The sequence below is a fragment of the Notolabrus celidotus genome, chromosome 6, assembly GCF_009762535.1.
Source record: "Notolabrus celidotus isolate fNotCel1 chromosome 6, fNotCel1.pri, whole genome shotgun sequence".
NCBI lineage: Eukaryota > Metazoa > Chordata > Actinopteri > Labriformes > Labridae > Notolabrus > Notolabrus celidotus.
In genome coordinates, this window is record NC_048277.1 from 5,910,010 (window position 1) to 5,928,296 (window position 18,287).

At 39.5% G+C, this 18,287-nt stretch overlaps 1 long non-coding RNA gene across 1 annotated transcript; it reads right to left on the minus strand.

Annotated features, from left to right (window-relative positions):
* Positions 1-15,732: 15,732 nt before the first annotated feature.
* Positions 15,733-17,651, minus strand: LOC117813786. Its single transcript, XR_004631449.1, has 2 exons — positions 17,444-17,651; positions 15,733-15,943 (listed from the first exon to the last, which is right to left on the minus strand). It is a non-coding gene; the product is annotated as an uncharacterized LOC117813786 (long non-coding RNA).
* Positions 17,652-18,287: the final 636 nt, after the last annotated feature.

The following is an 18,287-nucleotide window of genomic DNA, read 5'->3' on the forward strand; positions in this document are numbered from 1 at the left end:
ATTAAGCATTAATTAATACTTAACTCATCATCTGTAAAGCATTGTTCATACATTAATACTCATTTATATATCATGTACAAACACAGTTATAAATGTTTTATTATTCATGAATATGATTCTCTATAATGTGTTAACTAACTCTTTGTTCATACTTTATAAATGATGGAATCACCAAATACAAATGAGCTATTATGGTCATTATAAACCAGTTCTAAACACATTTACAGGTTATGATTCTAACATTTAGTAAGGGTTAGTGAACACCTTATTACATAGCAAATTATGATTAATTAAGGTAGTCACAAAGGACTTATAAGCTGCTTGTTCATGGTTTTGTGAGCTGATCTAAAGTGAGGACTTTTTATGCTTTACAAAGAATTCATTAATGAGATTTAAGACCAGCAGCACCTTAAAACACAGAATCCAAGTTATTGTTCAGTTTTGCAGCTGCATTTTAACTTGTGTTTACAAATGGTTTCATACAGCCAGCGTTTAAATGTTAATGTCTTTTTATATATTTGATATGTCATATTTTATTTGAGTTTTTCCACTGTGAGCACTTTAAGTTTGAGAGATTTTCTTTTTCAGTTGCAGAGTATTTTAAGTTCATATTAAGAGTTATTTTGATAAACGCAGTTTTATACAGAGGTTGTTTCCTTTTAATAAACACAAGTTTAAGTACATGTGTTGTGTCTGCTTCCTTATTCTGTTGAATCAATATCTGTGACTTCTGTGTTTTAAGATGCTGCTGGTCTTAAATCTCATTAATGAATGCTTTGTAAAGCAAGTCCTCACTTTAGATCAGCTCACAAAACCATGAACAAGCAGCTTATAAGTCCATAGTGACTACCTTAATTAATCATAATTTGCTATGTAATAAGGTGTTCACTAACCCTTACTAAATGTTAGAATCATAACCTGTAAATGTGTTTATAACTGCTTTATAATGACCATAATAGCTAATTTGTAATTGGTGAATCCATCATTTATAAAGTATGAACAAAGAGTTAGTTAACACATTATAGAGAGTCATATTCATGAATAATAAAACATTTATAACTGTGTTTGTACATGATATATAAATGAGTATTAATGTATGAACAATGCTTTACAGATGATGAGTTAAGTATTAATTAATGCTTAATTAATGCTTAAAAGTGTGTAGTTAATATAAAGTGTTACCAAAAAAAACAAGTGTGTGCATTCAGTCCAAGCGTTTAACTCCACTCATCCATATCCTTGGCCTTTTTGTGTGCACTGTCTCTAAGCACAACATGTACCCTCTCCTTTGCAATGTCCCACTGCCCGAGCATGGTTTCACAGACTGTATGTGACCCGAAGCACTCCTGAGCTGCAATAAAGTCCATTTCATGTCGCAGCCTTCTTCCAGCCACTAGGCTGTCAAACTCAGCATACTCACAGAAGTCCATCTGTCTGTGGTCAAACGTATGTCACTTCTGTTGTTGTGGATCAAACAGGGCAGGCAGGGATGTGTTTAAATAGTAGTGTCGACTTAGAAGAGTTTACCAAGATTCTGAATGTGCTGTTAGCCGGTAAAAACCTTGAGTCTCTACCACAGGGAGAGGTTGATCATCAAGTGTCCCTTCTATAGGCTCTTTCGACCCCTTCACAGCCTATGTCATCAAAGAGGTGTGTGTGCATTTTGGCAACGGAAGCAGCGTTTAGCTCTGTTCAGTCAGACGAGTTAGCAAGATTTAAACACTAACTAAAAACTGTTGGGAGCACCAAAATGTCTGGTTGTATTCCCCGGTCGGTTGTCAGAATCGATGCTCCAGAAACCGTTTCCGAACAACCGGTGTTTTGGTGTTAAGAGTGACCGTGCTAACTGGAGACGTTCAACCAAAGTGTCAGTGATTGTCATGATTACAACAGCTGTTGAAACATGGAGACTCCTTGCAAATGCATCCTTGTTTATTTTGTATCGTAATATAAAAATAAACTCAACAGATATTTGTTTAATAAAAAACTAAAAGCATTTGTGAGAGGTGCATTCAGCCAACAGTCACCAGTTAACTGGGTCACACTTTACACTGGAACATTAGCATCGCTGTAGCTGGGAGCTATTAAATCTCTTCTTTATCCGACCTCGGTTCAATCAGGTTTAACTTTAATTACACAACATTAACTGCCGAACAGCTGAACCCAGTTTTCACCTTGAAAAAGTTGTTTTTTTGTCGAGGTTATGACCAAATAAGACAATTAAGACCACATTTGGAGAGGTAAATAATATGTGAAAGTTTTAATGATGATTAACAGAAAAAAATTAAATTTCACGTTAATACTACGGAATATTATCAGACAAATTACTCTGCTGATTAGCGATTAAAAAACACAGAATTACTTTGATCTGTACCGGTGCAATTTGCTGTCTGGACTAAGTCTCCTGGCTCGTTTGTTATGATCTAGGTCTCAGACTTAGCAGTCTTGTGAGCTCGTCTTTGGTGTGGGAGGATTTCTTATTTCTAGACACAAGTTTATGTCTTGATATTTGGTGGTCTGTACATGTCCACAGATAATGCAGTCATGGAGTGACTTGTGTGTTTTATCACTCTCTGGTGCACACACTGGTTTCTCCACTAAAGCATCCGTCAACTGAATATCTGTCCACTTGCTGATGTCTATTCCACTCACTGATTTCACAAGGAGCTGGAAGTCTTGTACCGTTCGTCAAAGTGAGTTTGTTAGGGTAGCAATTGGGGTTTTGACGGTTAACTCCCTTGGATAGCTTGATAAACTATTGGGTAACACTTTATATTAACTACACACTTTTAAGCATTAGTTAAGCATTAATTAATGCTTAACTAATGCTTAACTCATCATCTGTAAAGCATTGTTCATATATTAATACTCATTTATATATCATGTACAAACACAGATATAAATGTTTTATTATTCATGAACATGACTCTCTTTAATGTGTTAACTAACTCTTTGTTCATAATTTACAAATGAGCTATTATGGTCATTTAAACCAGTTATAAACATATTTACATGTTATGATTCTAACATTTACTAAGGGTTAGTGAACACCTTATTACACAGCAAATTATGATTAATTAAGGTAGTAACAAAGGACTTATAAGCTGCTTGTTCATGGTTTTGTGAGCTGATCTAAAGTGAGGACTTTTTATGCTTTACAAAGCATTCATTAATGAGATTTAAGACCAGCAGCACCTTAAAACACAGAAGTCCCATAGCTAACAGGAGAATCAAGCCAAAGATTTTTGTTACAGTAGCTTTCATACTGATTTTTTTTTTAAATTGCATATGCTGTTTCTCAAAGACGTATTCCCTTTTACTTTCATGTGTAAGCAATTAAAGAAATGAAAGTCAGTGTTATTTTTTTCTTTTTGTAAGTTTCTTTTTGATTTCCTTGAATATAGATGTCATTGTGCATTCAGTGTGACATCCTCCAAAGTGACGTTAATTTATCATTTAAATTAATTTTGGTTTGAAACAGACAGAATAAGGAAACAGACACAACACATGTACTTAAACTTGTATTTATTAAAAGAAAACAACCTCTGTATAAAACCATGTTTATCAAAATAATTCTTCATAAGAACTTAAAATACTCTGAAACTGAAAAAGAAAATCTTTCAAACTTAAAGTGCTCACAGTGGAAAAACTCAAATAGAATATGACATCAAATATATAAAAATATATTTTCTTAAACATGCTTCCATATGTCAGAGGCATTACTTATATTTAAATCAGCTACTGCGTTTCAGTGCGCTGCAGAGACAGTAGTTTCTTTGGATTTTACTATTGTTTTTGTTGATACTGTGACTTTGGACAATCATCTCCATTTTGAGTCCTTTAAGAGCAGATTTAAATGTTGACACCGGGTTGACACTGTCGAGTTAAATTTTTTAATGTTAACATTAGAAATTGACAAAAATGTAACACTTGTTAAATTATTTTATAAAAATAAGTTAAAGTAGATGTGATTATTGGAAGTAACCCTCCTAGGTTTGGGGTAAGCCCCGAATGTTTTCCACGTCTGGCCAACCCCCATTTTTATTTGCCACTGCCTTCCTATCTTAGCTCATTTTAACTCACTTTAAATGCAAATTTTAATTTTATTTTTAACATGTTTCTAATTTTCCTTTTTCTTTTCTGTTTTATTATATTTGTCATTTTAATTGTGTTCTTTTATGCTTGTCTGAAAGTTTCCAATGCTTTTAATGTTTTAATGTAAAGCACATTAAGTTGCCCTCGTGTATGAAATGCGCTATACAAATAAACTTGCCTTGCCTTGCCTTGCCTATAGAAAATAAAATTAACTTGACTTCAAAGGGGGTGGGTGCCACTATTGTTATGAAAAGTGGCTATACAATAAAGTTTTTGATATTAAATCAGATAATGGAACATTATATATTAATTCAATAATGAACAATTTGCTTTTCTTAATTTCATCCATGGCCTCCACTGCACAGCTTGCTGTTGAAGGGCGAACCTCTGAGCTCGACGTGTGCAGGATGAGGATTGAGTGGCAACAGGATAAAATCAACGAACTGACCAAAGAGAGGGACTATTTGAAAGAACAGCTAGCATCATGTAAGTCTTATGTCTTCCACCACACTGTATGTAGTATGAATTATAGTACAGTTGGGCCTTATTATTGGAGTTTATCTCTGGGATGCAAACATGTTTTCCCTTTTCCATGTGCTTCCAGCCATATTTTTATCTCATCTTTTGTCCTTTGAACAGGTCTCAGAAAAGATTATCCACGTTCCATCCAGCCAGGCCGTATGTCAGATACACTGAGTGATAGCTCGGTGGAATCTTCCACAGATTCCACGTCTGACTCATCCCAAAGGTCCTCATCAGAAAGTGACGAAAAGAAGAAGAGGAGGAATAAGAAGGGCATTGAGAAAAAGTACAGGAGGAAGTCAAAAGGGAAAAAAGGAACCGAAGGCCTTCCAGAGAGGTAAAATGATACTTTTACACACTTCTCACACTGAGTCCTTGGTTTGCTCCTGCATAGCTGTGCTGTTCATTTGCTGATTTCCTTGCTGGTTCCTATGTCATGACATGACATTGCTTGCGTTACTCTTCCTAGCCCTAATTGTGCAGTTGTACCATGGTAAATCGTATTTTCGTATGGTATTCATCTTGTTTTGTATTTCTTTCTTTTGTAAAACATTTTTTCTTCTGTCATATTAAATGAATAAATATATTTTCTAGAAATGTTTTATCAACTGAAAACTAAAAACTACATTGTTTTTCAATGCTTAGAATGAGCTCCTTATGTTAATGAATCTATAAACAATTTATATTTTGGCTGGAGAAAAATTATTTTTTCTTTGAATTGAAGCCCAAACACTGGACCAGATGGTGGCCCGTACAAAGAGATCCTGAAGCAGTTCAGTCGAGGAGGAACCATGTCGAATGCTTTTAAGCATGTTGGTGTGGACAGAAACAGTTGTCACCAATGCTCCAATTGCAGAGCTGTACATTGCTGCACCTGGCAGGTACAAGGAATTCATGAAAGGCTTCAACATTCAAGTTAAACTCAGTGTGTTTGCCAGACTGTGTGCAGCTGCAATTGAGGAGGATCCAGAAATATGTATAACAGTTAAAGCGTATAAGGCTTCCACAAAGCTGCTGCCCCTTCGCAAAAAAACATTAGTGAGCTTTGTTGTTGGGGTAGGTTGGGGTAGGATTTTCCATGTTATTTTTGTTCAGTTTTGCAGCTGCATTTTAACTTATGTTTACAAATTGTTTTATACAGCCAGTTTAAATGATACTGTGTCTTTTTATATATTTGATGTCATATTCTGTTTGAGTTTTTCCACTGTGAGCACTTAAATTTGAGAGATTTTCTTATTCAGATTCACAGTATTTTAAGTTCATATGATGAGTTATTTTGATGAACATGGTTTTATACAGAGGTTGTTTCCTTTTAATAAACACAAGTTTAAGTACATGTGTTGTGTCTGTTTCCTTATTCTGTTGAATCAATATATGGGACTTCTGTGTTTTAAGGTGCTGCTAGTCTTAAATCTCATTAATGAATTCTTTGTAAAGCATAAAAAGTCCTCACTTTAGATCAGCTCACAAAACCATGAACAAGCAGCTTATAAGTCCTTTGTTACTACCTTAATTAATCATAATTTGCTATGTAATGAGGTGTTCACTAACCCTTAGTAAATGTTAGAATCATAACATGTAAATATGTTTATAACTGGTTTAAATGACCATAATAGCTCATTTGTAATGGGTGAATCCATCATTTATAAATTATGAACAAAGAGTTAGTTAACACATTATAGAGAGTCATGTTCATGAATAATAAAACATTTATATCTGTGTTTGTACATGATATATAAATGAGTATTAATATATGAACAATGCTTTACAGATGATGAGTTAAGCATTAATTAATGCTTAATTAATGCTTAACTAATGCTTAAAAGTGTGTAGTTAATATAAAGTGTTACCAACTATTGTACTCCGCAGTACTTCTGTTGCCATAATGCATGAGCAGCCGTAACTGTTTACAAACAGTACAGGGGTCTATAGCGCTCTTTTTCTTGGTGCTATTGCCACGTGGGTGCACTGCTGATGACCAGATGACTTATCTGAGTCTGTTGTGTTAAAACTTTAGGACTTTTTTCTTCCTCTGGGAATCCTTGGGCCACATTTTGAAAATTGCAGCTGTATTATCCTCAGAAAAACTTTCAGACGTCCTCACCGGTGACGCCATGTTCTCTCTCCTGTCAGCTTACTCAGCTGCTCTGTGATCACTGGCAGACTACGTACTGCCTCCTACAGTGTGGGAGTGTTCAGGCTTGCAACCCCTACAGACTCTCCAGAGTAAACGCAATCTCAAGGTTGGAAACCACAGAATTCATCATGCTGATGATACATCTTTAGTTCTTAAAGGAGTTTGGTATGTCTATTTACATCAGAGTCCCACAGGATACTTAAGTTAAGGATCTGAATACCACTTCCACCTCTACATGCTGTTTCTTGACTCCATAATGATCCTCAGCGGGACCCGGCCAATGTCTGTAACGATCCAGCCTAACATGTCTGGGTGATGGCAGGGGGTGAGTAGGGTGAGTAACCAGGGAGGTCAGAGGGGGTAGCACTGGGCCAGGGAAAAACCAACAGTGCATCCTCCTGGTTGATGGCTTTTTGTCAGAGGCTCCCGTTGGGATGCCCGGGGAGAGCTAGTGGGCTAATTATCACAGCGCCAAGTGCTTAATCCCCATCTTAGTCATTAGTCTGTGAAACAAACAGTGGTGCTCAGATTGAGGGTAATTAAGAGCGATCCCTGACACACAGGCTGAGTGTTATTCCTCTAAGCTCAGCCTCATTGTCAAACAACTCTTTAGCTTACTTTCAGCAGCTCAGCACTGTTCACAAATATGCATATGCACAAGACTTTGACTTTTACTTGTAGGAAACATAAACTTGAGAAACAACACACTGGAAAACAGCTCAGTCATCAGCAACCCACAGACAAACAAACGTGTTTATTTATCGGTTAAAGCTGCTGTTGGTAGTCGTAATATAAACATCAGTTCTGAGAGAGATTTTGAATGTTAACACTACCTCTCCCCTCTCTGCTGTCGTAACCCTGCCCCCAAAAGATCGTTGTGCGCCTTATATGAGGAAGTAGTAGTTGGGCCTCCACTCGACCAATCAGAACAGAGGGTTGGGGAGTAGCTCTGATTGGTCCGTGATAACGGATGAATAATAAAATTGCTTGATACAAAGGCATTGGAAAACACAGATTTCGCCATAATCTCAAATTACTTCACTTACAGATGAGCACCGATTTATTATTATGACCTTTTCTCCAAACCCATCAGAAAAAAGTTACATTTTTTACACCATTCCTACCAACAGCAGCTTTAAGGCGTACCAAAATAAAGATTTTACAGTTGGGTATTTCAATCAGTAGAGATGAGTTAGTGAAGTAAAGATAACATTTATTTTACAAAGCTTGGGTGATATTGAATTTATGAGGTTGCATAAGATGCCAAAATACATTCATGATTTCTTATCACAGTTTCTTTGGCGCTTGGACTCTACAGGGAGATCGAGTGTTCAAAAGGTGTCTGCCATGAGCGGCAGCAAAACCTATAGTGTGGTGGAGGTGATGCAGAAGATGTCTGAGGTTGATGACGCGAAGGAGCTGATCAAAACTGTGAAGACGTGCTGGTGATGATGAGATGTTTGATGAAGTCATCTAAGGCTGATGATGCTGCAGGACTGCAAAGACTGGGAATAGACGGTGATCCAAATCTGAGCAGTGATGGGGAGGTGGAGGGTCGCTTGCATCAAATGAATGACTGAACTGAAGGAAGACAGCCATATTTCAAATGGGCAGCAGCAAAATGATTGGCTAACAAGGTGGGTGTGTTGCATTGCGATTGTATAGGTAATTCCAGGTGATGAGAACAGTTGATGACCACATGTGAGTGCACATGCTTTGAGGAGTGAGCACAATGAATGAAGTGAAATGAACTCTGAAGTGGCATGCAAGGTATAGACTTCCTGTCTGAACTTACGTTAGAGCTTCATTTGTCTACACATGGGCTGCATGGTGGTGCAGTGGATAGCACTGTTGCCTCACAGCAAGAGAAGGTTCCTGGTTCGAATCCCTGGCCGGGAAGGTGCCTTTCTGTATAGAGTCTGCATGTTCTCCCCGTGCATGCATGGGTTCTCTCGAGGAACTCTGGCTTCCTCCTGCAGTCCATAAACATGCTCACCAGGTTAATTGGTCACTTAAAATTCCTGTAGGTGTGAGTGTGGGAGTGAATGGTTGTCTGTCTCTCCATGTTTGTCCTGTGATAGGATGGTGACCTGAACAGGATGTGCTCGGCCTTCCGACCAATGTCAGCTGGGATAGGCTCCAGTCCCTCGAGACCCCGAACGGGATAAGAGGTCAAGACAATGGATGGATGGATGGATGGATGGATGGATGGATGGGTGGATGGATATTTATCTACACCCTTGTGTTTCTCTGTGTGTCCTCTGGTTTGTGTTTGTATTTGCTCAGAACCTGAACTTTAATCCCAGAGAGATTCATATATTGTTAAATGTTTACTCTCTTTTTGACACCTCTCAAATGATGATGCATTATATTTTCATTCCAGATTTCATTCCAACTTTTAACTCCTGAGGTGGTCGTGTCTGACATTCAACATCGCTACTTTATCACAGCCAGTCATGAACAGGTGTACCTGTGATGAGCAGCAACACATATCTTAGAGTTCCCTTGTGAAATTCATGATTCACAATTAAAGACAATACGATAGCACGGAGGCCTCCCTGGTCGACTCTTCATATTTAATTTAATTCTTGTATCATTATGGAGTCATTTCCATCGGTCTTACCTCAGTACCTTGATTGTGTTGGTTAGACAAAATCTCTCTAACCCAGTGGGCAGATGTTGGTATCCGTCTCAGGATTGAACAGTTAGTAGAGTAGATAAATATTAACACATGAAACATTCAGTCCACGTGGAGCAGACACTGAAATATAAAAGCATGATTTTATTTAACGTTCGTACAGGCTGAGCACTTACTGGGGATTTCCACGATGCCATGTATTTTCATTGCTTCTCTGATTCATCTAAGTTAACTGTTAATGGCATGCCCACCAAGGACAGGAGCATGATAACTGGAGGAGAGCTGACAATCCATCAACTCTAATCTCTGTGCCTGTGCTGTAAAGTCTAACAACTGCACTCATTGCCTTCCTGTAATACAACACTGGCTGCTGCTGTATTACTTTGCAGGCAATGGGCACAGTCTCTAATAGAACACACCTGTAGCCATTTGCTGTGGTGAATGCTCCACTGATCCTCTGGTTAAACATCGTGAGTGTGTATTCAGACTATGATTAACTAGTTGTTCTTCTGTCAAAGGTTAACCATAGTATTCAGCTGGGAAACAGGCAGGAGAACCAGCTGCTGCAGGGTCTGACTGTTATTTAAAGAAATGCAGCACTAATGAGCTGAGCACACATGACGGAAAAAGTGAACCGCTAGCCAGGCTTCATCTGACGGCCAAATTAAAATGACCTTTGGGAATAATGTCAAAGAATAGCCTGATAGGCTCTGTGCCCTCTCATCCATCAACACGAACCAGTTGCGTTTTCGGAACGCAGCACAGAGCAGGACCGCCAGACAGCTGGAGTTATGTGACCGAGGTTTTCCCGCGGCAATCGCTGAATCAAGGATTCTCCTCCTCCTCTTCTCATCCATGTTGTCTTCTTGGTCCTTGAAAACCTCTGACTTGTTGACTCCAGGCCTGGCTCCGTTCAAAATGACATTTTGTTTTCATAGTTAAGTTAAAAATGATCTAACGATAACACAGAGTGTTTTATTCTGAAAATTAACCAGATGTTTTAATTTAGTTTTGGTGCCTGACTACAGAGACACAGCTGGAACGCAACAGAGCGGATCCAGTGGGAATTAATATATTGACCAGAAAAGAAACCTATCAGATCCGGTGTGGTGACAGATCTGGGGGAATTTGTTTGTTGGAGTAAATGAAATTCGTCTGATCGGAGATGCTCCTCTACAGGTTCTCCACAAGGGTGTGTGCTGTCACCTCTACTTTTCATCCTTTACACTAACATGTGTCAGAGCAGACATGAAAACAAAACCATTATTAAGTATGCTGATGATTCTGTCATTTTTAGTCTGCTCTATGATAATGAAACCAGCCACGGTCCGGTCATTGATCAGTTTATTCAGTGGTGTGAGGAGTCTTACCTTCAGCTCAATGTATCTAAAACAAAATATATGCTCATTGATTTTAGAAGGAATAAGCACATGAGTGAAGTGACTCTAATCAAGGGTCAGCCTATCTAGCCTGTGCAAACTTACAAATACCTTGGGACAGTAATCGACCTGAAATTAAACTTTGAGGCAAACTGTGCAGCAGTGTGTAAAAAGGCTCACCAGCGTTTGCACTGCTTGAGGACACTTGCATTATTTCACATTGATCGAACCATTATGACCATGTTTTTACCGTGCGTTTATTGAATCTGTTGTGTACTTTTCTTTAGTTCATGGTTAAAGAATTCAGTAAACCAGATTGTTAAATGGTAAGCAAGTTGATTGGTGAGCCACAGGCATAAGCAGCATCCCTGTACACTAGACAGGTACAGCGGACAGCGACCTCTGTTTTAAATAATGCCTCACACCCTTTGCTCATCGACTTCCAGCTCCTTCACTCTGGATGACGGTTTTTAGTCCCAAGGTGCATGACACAGCGGTAAAAAACAAGCTTTGTTCCTGCTGCTGTTACTGAGCTAAACAAGCCTTTTCTCATACAAAATCAAACTCCACTTTCAAGACTTAAGTCCAGATTTTCCTCTTTATTCATGTGGCTTTATAGTTGTTATTGGTTGATTCTTGTCTGATATGCCTTTTAAATGGAACCTTGAGCACTTTTATCATGTCTATTGATCTTATCATTTTTATTCTTGTATTAGTTTTAGTATATTTGTGTATGTTTAGCACATTAAGTAGATTGTTCTGTCTGACATCTGTCTTATAATTCTGTAATGACCTGAAATCTTAATGACTGCAAGACAAGTTTACCTACGGGTACAAATAAAGTAACCTAACCTAAAATATTTTAGAGTGCATTTTCCTCTCTCCTTGAAGCCTCCTTCATAAGGCAGAGCTCTTCAGAGGTATAGTCTTCCTCTCTGTCACACATTTGGCTCTTACACAAATTTTTGTTTACATGAAGTTGGCAGTTGCTCAGCGCTTCTTTCCATGGTGATGCCAAAGTAACAAATACCTACAATTATGATCCGTGAAGGACAAAAGCAGTCTGAGCCTGCAGGTGTGCTCCACAGCCAGCAGGAGGAGTCACAGCACACAAAGTTAAAGGCACAATTAGCTCCTTAGGGCACAATGCCTCAGCCACAGGAAGCACAGAGCAGATGAAATCATCTGTTTACAGGACACAGGAGCACATGGAAATCTTTTCTTGATGGACTTCCCCTGCTTAACATCATCATCATCATCATCATCAAAGTGTCCATCAAGGAAAGACTGCTGCAAGTGCGCGCAGATCCGAGGTCTGACAGTGACAATTATATGTTCTTCAAATGTTAATGTGCAAATCACAACAGGAAGAAGAGAAGAAGGCCTGTTATGACGTGCTGTAAAAGCACATACATATTCGCACGTGGCAGGAGGCGACCCATTAAAGAGACGGTGAGATGTCTCACTGATGGAAGTCTGCTTTTACAGTAGGCAGATAGGATGTCAGTCACTTTTCAGAAGTCCTTTTTTTCCCCAGTATATAGAGTTCTTCATCCCACCAGGGGTTTCCAGAGCAGCAGCAAAGCTCAGGTGTATTCAGACCACCCACTGATCCATCTGGGCTGTGAGGATCCACATGTGACATTCTTGACTCCGCATAAACAGAGAGGGAGGCAGCAGAAGGGGCACAGGCAGGGAGGTTGTGTTTGAGACGTTTTTTTTTCACACTGTTCTTTCATCAGTTGACTCAGCGGGACACGACTGATAAGCTGGATTAAAAATTACCAGCACATGTACATTTGAACAAAGCATTAGATTTCAACAAAGCAGTGATCCCATTCCTTAGTCGCAAATGGATATGTGACATTGCCTTTCATTACTGTGAACAGCTAATGGAGGTTTACTGATGACATTTAGCTGTATTAGGAGGAGTAATTGTTTGTGCACAGTGATAGGAGAGCACAGCTCATGTTGTGAATGGAGTAATAGACCTTGGAGGAGGCTTTTTAAATTATAAGACATTACACATGTCATCTATGCAGTATAATTCACATATGGTGATGTGTTCTATTTTTTGTCTGCAGTACAATGAAATCCAGATGATTATTATCGTCCCCTCGAGGTGATCGGGGGGACAAGGTGATCTTTGACTTCAGTGCTGCACAGAGTCAGCTGCCTGCCCAGAAGCATCAATAAATAAAAACATTAAAAAACAAACAGCTATTCACATGCAAACAGAGAAACACATATCAGTGTGAACCACAGAAAACATATATTGAACTCATATTGCCGATATAAAACGAAAATAAGAGAGAAAAGGATGAACATAATGGCAGTATTGGCCTCTTACAACTCAATCAAAAATTTTGATTCTGAATAAGCACAATATAAGTCAATGTAAGTTTACATTGCAAAGTTTTTTCTCTATTTTCCAGTAAAAATGTCTTAATAGACTTAATGTAAGTCACATTCCTTTGCAAGTCCAGATTTAACACATTATTCTCATTTCAAGAAACCTGAAAACTCAATTTTATCACTCCATCAGCAGAATTTAGTTCACATAAAAATATATACAGGTCTTATTTTTGTCTGATAATATCTTGAAATGAGACTATTATCTTGACTTGTTCGATGAAGTGGCTTACATTAAGTGTAACACACATCCTGTTCAAAGTCCTTCTCGTGACCTTCAAAGCTCATCATAACCAGGCCCCTCCCTACCTCACTAACCTGCTCCGCCCTCACACTTCTGCCTGCCTGCAGTCTCTGTGTCCTCCTCTCTCCAGCACTTCGGACCAGCCGTCAAACCTGAGCCTTGTCAGAGTCTTGTCCGTTGTGCCCTCTCCCTCTGGAACGTTTCTGAGACTGTGCTGACGCGCTAAGATTCAAATCACTGATTAAACTCATCTTTTCAAAGCTGCTGTTGATTACTAATGTTTGCAGCTTCTAGCCTTTGTTTTAATCTGTTGTCTCCATTAATGTGACTTGAACTCCTTTTATTATATGATATTTGAGTATCTTCAAAGTGCTTTATGTATTGTTCAGGCTTTTTGTACAGAAAAGAAGCAAAGTTTATAGTTTTTGCAGTGCAGCGTTGAGACAGTCACCCAAACAGCACATGAAGAAGTCCTTGCTCCTTGCTCACAAAGTGAAACTCAGAAAGTGATTATTAGAGTATGTGAGTGTGTGTTGATAACAGCGGCTGCTGTCTTGATCACCTGCTGAAGGTCAGAGTTAAATTTACCTCTGCATCAGTGAAGTGGATGTGAGTGATTAAATTACCAGGTACAGATTATTGCTGCTAGATGCTGTGATCAGAGTGAAGTGAGTCACTTGATTAAATACTGCTCTGCTCCTAAACCTACGACAGGATCAGGTGCACAAAAAAATCCACTAAGGTGGAATCTCAAATTAGACAGGAAATGACATTCTTCATCACTAAGACGACGTTGAGTGGGTGGACTACATTTTCTATACTTTTGGCTGCTGCCAAGTAAGCCTGAGGCAATTCTGGATCAGAATGCAGCAATTACCTAAAATGACTCCCAAAATAGTTTTCAGCAGCACATAAGTTTTTTTTTGAGGTGAATATGAAAAAAAGCAAATACATGAAATATGTTGAAAATACTGGGTAGGATCATTTGATTGGGTCAATTTACAGTTGATGCAAAATGGAATTTGTCCTTATTAACAAGCACATTGCGATGATTTCCAAGGCTTGCTGTGACATAAAGACAAAGGAACGATAAATAAATGAGTTGAAAAAATCTCCTGTCTCCTCAGGTGGCAAAGTCAAGCATTGAGGCTTTGTATTTGTCATGTTTGGATCAAGTGGCGACCTCTAGTGTTAAAAAGGGAAGCCAATACAGCAGTGCTACAAAATGCAGTTTCAAGCAGCCACAAAAAAACACAAAGTCCTTCATTTGAATAATTACACTACAGCAGAGTTCATCATGTCTACACTCAGGTACAACAATCACTTCTGGTCTTATTATCAAACTTTGAAGTTATGTATGATTAAGGAGAGGTGGTACTTCAAGTGACAGATGCATCCTGCAGACTGTATGTTGGAAAAATCGCTACTGCTGGTGTTGACCATTGAAGCCAGTAAGGAAATGCAAAAGAGTTGTGTACATGATACTAGCTCTTAAGCCACATGTTGAAATACCCTCATTCACTAGTGATGTGTCATGATCAAAAGCTGCAGCTCTGAGAGCCGATGCTTTATAGTGAATCAGAAGAGCCGACTTGCATCGAGAGAGAGCCGGCTCCCAGTTTTTTCCTTTCGCTGCTTAGCTCTCACAGTGCTCAGCCCCAGCTCTGCTCACAGCAGCACTTTGTTTTGATTGGCGAGGAAGGCGGCCATGCGGCCAATCACATGTGAGGATATAGGATATAGGTGATGGAGGGGAGGCTGCATATCATGGCGACATCTGTTCCTTCCGAGAGAGTCTTCTTGAAGACAGGGCAAATACTCACTGAGAGGAGAAATCGGATCAGCCCATCCAAGCTGAGGCATCTGATTTTTCTCAATGCCAACCTGAGGACATTAATAATGTTTGCTCCAGTTTGGTTCTGGTTCTGTTTGCTTGAGTTTAGTTCTGGCTCTGTGGATATGTTTGCAGTTTTTTGTTAATTTGTGCAATAAAAAAGTTTGATTAAAATACTAAACAAAAGTAAGAATAGTTTTGTAACAGAATAAATGCACAAAATTAGGCAAGTGTAAGGTCTCTCATAAAACCACTGTACGTAAGAGGGTCTTCAACACACAAACCATTAGTTTGTTGCAAAGTTAAGGTAAAATCTACGCCCACAAAAGATCCTAAATCAAGAGCCGTTCAGGAGTCAAAAGAGTCGGCTCTTCTTTTGGGAGCCGAGTCAAAAGAGCCGGCACTCTGAAAAGAGCTGAACTTCCCATCACTATCACTCACAGCAGAATGCAACATGTTTACAGCCTGGTATCAAAATAACATTTTTAGTCTTGATGTCTCTTTTCTGTGTTCAACTGTACATGAGGTGATTTCTCATATCTCATCTCCTTTGATTACATTGACACAGAGTTCTGCATTAATTCAGATTGTTAGAGGCGTGGATAAGTTGACTGACAGGTGGACACAATTTAACATGTTTGCCATGAGGTCCATATGGTCCCCCTCAGCTCCGGCTCTGTACCTGTGGTTAAACGGATAAAAAGATAAGTTGAGTCAGCAGTTCCAATATGGTGACCACCGCTGCTGTGCTTCATAACGCCTCTTTAGAAACCAATTATTTTCAACACTGAGACCATGTTTATGCCTGTATCCGCAACCACATATTATCATACTATTTGTACTGTTCATACTGAGTATTTAGTATGTTCCATATTCAAAGTACGCACTTTTATGTATGCGAGATATGCCTTATGTGCACTAGATTTGTCAAGATTTGTCTATGTCAATGGTCTGTGCATTGTACATAGTACACCAGATATAGATAGAAGCGCCTCATGTCATTACCCTGGTGAATGAACTTGTCTGAAATATTGGAGACCTGCAGTGTGTGAGGCATCTTTTCCTTTGTTTTGTTCAGTGACACTTACTCAACTCAGTACTTGTCCTCTTTGGTTTGGATACCTTCCCCCCAACCCCCTCATCACTTACTTTAACTCTGCCTGTCCCATTAAAGTTACTAACCATAGACCTTTCTGGAGTCCCTGAGCTCCCTTGTCTCGTAGATTCCTCTGAGCTGCCGTAGACGTCCTCCTGCTGCAAACGTTCTGGACTCCAGCTGATACGGACCTACTGGACTTCAGCGGCAACAGCTTCTACTACTCATCTCATCACTATCACCACTCTCTCTTACTCCCCTCTATCTGTCTTTCCAGACCCAACTCAGTCGAGGCATGATGGCTGTCTAACATGAGTCTGGTTCTGCTCAAGGTTTCTGCCTGTTAAAAGGAAGTCTTTCCTCACCACTGTAACTAGCTAAATACTGCGATGTGCAATGCTCATGATGGATTGAGGTGGGGTCAGACTGAGTCTTACCCTGTCTTGAAGCTAGGTCTCTGTTCATAATTTGACATAGTGTGGTCTAGACCTCCTATGTTTGTAAAAGCGTCCTGAGATAACGTTTGTTGTGATTTGGCGCTATACAAATAAAGATTGATTGATTGATTGATGTGCGTGTTTCTCAACTCTCATACAGTCTATAGATAACCTTGCCTGACTTTCCTGTGGTGTGAGGTTTGTTATGAGTGATTTTGATTTACCCAACCTACTTGGACGCACCGATTTGAAGATGTAAATAATATGCATGTTCAGTATTTTCGATTAGATATCCTGTTGGGTTGTTAGAACCCTGAAGACAGCTAAGCACACACTCAGTGAACTGTCACATGGAACGGAGTAATGGCCAATCAGGAGGCAAGCTGACTGTACAGTAGGAAGCCCAGTAAACAGCCATGGATGTGCTGGGTTACTAAGCAGCTAGCAGTATAGCTTTATGACCATAATTTCGTCCTGCCCGTTGTTCCCTGTGTTTATTTAGAGCCAAACTGTTCATCTGTCATCATCACGAGGGAAGTCTCTCACATTTTCAACATTTGTTACAATTTTAAGTTTTCTTTTGGTTAAAAACTAAAGAAGGAAAGGTATAGACTTGCTCTTATTCATGGCATTGAGTGGGTCAGCTCACCTGCACACTGGTCTGCCAGAGTACTCTGGATGGTGAGTGGCCAGCCCAAGCTTCGCCCGTGAGTTCAAGTTTCTTTTTTGTTTGGTTGAGTTAAGTCAAAAGTTACGTACTGGTTCTCCAAAGTTTGTTGGTCTCTCTGTGGTTGAGTCTTGTCATGGTTACACTGGTCGGCGTCCTCATCACATCCCAGCTGCAGCTGATCACCTCAATCATGTGACACCTTTTAAAGTTGACCAAGCACCTTCTTGGGGCGCACCTCAGGAAAAGGGTGCGTTTTAGAATATTGGAAAACCAGTGACAGGACCGAACCCAATCCTCATTTCCCACATGAGAAGCAGTGAAAGTAAACAGAAAACACACAGACTCTTAAGTCCACTACATAGACAGCTGTACTCTGTTGGATAAACTCTCTCATTCACCAGTTCATTAATTATCCAACCCTCATCCTCTCCAGCTCCACCCTCTCCTCCAAATATGGTGACTTATAGCTCCAGATAACCAACATGGTGTTGTTGAATTTGAGGCAGCATAGTTGAGAAACCAGTGAATGACATCACTGTGGTTCTGTCCATTATTGGGTCAGTCCTGCAGGTTTGATACTCACATCAGTCTAAGTTTCACTCTTCCTTTGTACCTCATTGAAATATATACACCTGAATACTCTCTGTGTGCCACCCACCTGGACTGTGTCTGGCTCTCAGAGGGGTACCTTGTTAGCGCTGTTCTTGGGGCAGCAGGATCCAATCGCTGGTTCTGATTACTGCATGCTTTGTTAGCCACCATGATTGTCACCATTATCACCTTCCTCATCAGCGTAGCTGTGGAACTGATAGTAATTGTAATT